The 2,046-nt window shown below is 56.6% G+C and overlaps 1 pseudogene; it reads right to left on the bottom strand.

Moving 5' to 3' along the window:
* Positions 1-436: 436 nt before the first annotated feature.
* On the bottom strand, positions 437-1,735 carry LOC104163476 (annotated as a pseudogene).
* Positions 1,736-2,046: the final 311 nt, after the last annotated feature.

Below are 2,046 nucleotides of genomic sequence, written 5' to 3'. Positions count from 1 at the left end.
GGCCACGTCATTGCAGTCAGCCATTTCCATGTGTTTCTGACACAGAGCAATGGCTTTTGCCAAGACGTCTCTGCCTTGAGCAGACATGCTTGTAATGCTGCAGGGTGGTGAGGACAAGGGTCTCCCTGACCCATCTTCTGAGCTGGTAGGGCTCTCTCCCAGGCAGTCCCTAGCAGGAGAAACACTCGTGCAGGGGGTTTATCTCCTCCCGTGGCCAGCCCTGAGTATCTGGAGCTCAGTCCGAGCCCTTCCAGGTGAGTGGCAGCTGGCAGAGCGGTGCCTGTTGCCCAGGCAGATATGATGGGGGATGAGGGTAGATGGGTTGTACTGGTGCTTTACATGGAGCAGCCTGCTGTCACCTTGCTGGCCACCCGGCGCTGGGGCTGGCCCTCAGTGTGTGGTGTGGGGCTGTTTGGCATGGCTACTCAGAGGAAGTTTATAAATGAGACGTGTAGGATGGCGTGGGTGGGGAGGGGAAGAAGGCTATCCGTAGGCTGCTGCCAGCCAGATCTTGGCTCTCTGAAGTGATCAGCACCTCACTGTCATTGAGGCATGGGCAATGCTCAGAGAAGCCCCTCTCTTTCCCCCTGGTGCCCACCCTTTGCTGGCAGGGGACGAGCGTCATGGAGGGGAAGCTGTAGCTGTCAAGGATGGGGTGGCCTCCCAGGGAATTGGGTGTCTCGAATATGTGGTCAATGTCAGAGAAGCTCACCAGAGCCTGGGTGGAGTCATAGGAGCTTTTCTCCACGTCATCGGCCCCGCAGGACTGGGGGTAGCTCCCCTTGTCCTGGCCCTTCTGCCTCAGCAGGCGGAGGTCATCTCTGCAGTGGGGGTTGAAGAGCAGGTAGAGCAAGGGGTTCAGGCAGGCAGGCAGGGGCAAGACCACAAGGAGGACAGATTTGATGACCTCTGGGGTGAGGAGGAAGAGGTTGAGCGTGGAGGAGAAGGTAAGGAAGGCTACTGGGCAGTAGAGGAGGCAGTTGGTGAAGATCAACCAGGCCACATGCTTGACCATGGCACAGTCCCAGACAGCGCTGAACTCCCCCTTCAGCAGGTTGCAGTAGAGTCGGATGTAGGTGCCTGTGATAGTCAGGAAGCAGAACATGTTTGTCATCACCAAGGCCACAGTGAAGCCCAGGGTGGTGGGTTTCCCATCCGGGGTGGGGTACGGGAGGCAGAGAGGGGATGCTCCATATTCCCCAATGGAGAAGAGAGGCAGAACGGCAGACACAGAGGACAGCAACAGGCAGCAAAAGGCAGCAGCCTTCACCTTGCCTAAGGAGGGTGACTTTCCATAGCTCCGAACACAGGAGACTGAAATGCTGCACTGCACGGCAGCCAGCGTCAGCAGAAAGATGGCAGCCTCGGAGGCAAAGACCGACAGGAATCCCGTCACCCTGCAGCCTGCACCCATCTCCCATTTGGCGCCGTATTTGGCAAACTGGCCGTAGGTCAGGGCATCGACGAGAGCTAGCATACTGCAGTAAATGCCGGTCAGCATGTTGGCTCCAGCTATGGAACCGACGATGAGCTTAACTGGAGAGAGGTAACTGGGAGAGGCAAAGACAGCCAGAATGACCAGCCCATTGCAGAGCACTGAGACCAGAACGATGACCCAGACTCCCAGGCGGATGATCCAGCTCTCAAACAAGTGATCACAAGGCTTGAAGGGACCTGGAAGAAAACAAACCCCAAAGTTATACCCAGAATATACTGCTTCACTCCAGTGGTGCTGCTGAAATCAGTGGCCAGGTCCTAGCCCGCTCCTGGCCCAACCAGCACCTTGAATGCTGAGGGCTGGAAAGGAGAATACAACATTGCTGGCCCTCTTCTGCAGCTGCCTCTTGGCTCTGTCCCTGCACGCCTGTCCCCACACTGGGTCCCTCTGGCATGCTGACCAGGGCATCCTCTCAGATCTTGTCTAGGGCAGAAAAGAGCTGCAGGGAGAGGTCATATGTGAAATGTGAGAAATGGCAAACTTATCAGAGCTCCTACAATGCAAAAGGTGGGGGCCTGACATTGCCACCCCATGACTGTATTTATGGC

This window comes from Cariama cristata, unplaced genomic scaffold, assembly GCF_000690535.1.
Source record: "Cariama cristata isolate BGI_N322 unplaced genomic scaffold, ASM69053v1 scaffold14836, whole genome shotgun sequence".
NCBI classification, from domain to species: Eukaryota; Metazoa; Chordata; class Aves; order Cariamiformes; family Cariamidae; genus Cariama; species Cariama cristata.
The sequence above is the reverse complement of the archived record's forward strand: the minus strand, read 5'-3'. Positions and strand labels throughout refer to the sequence as shown.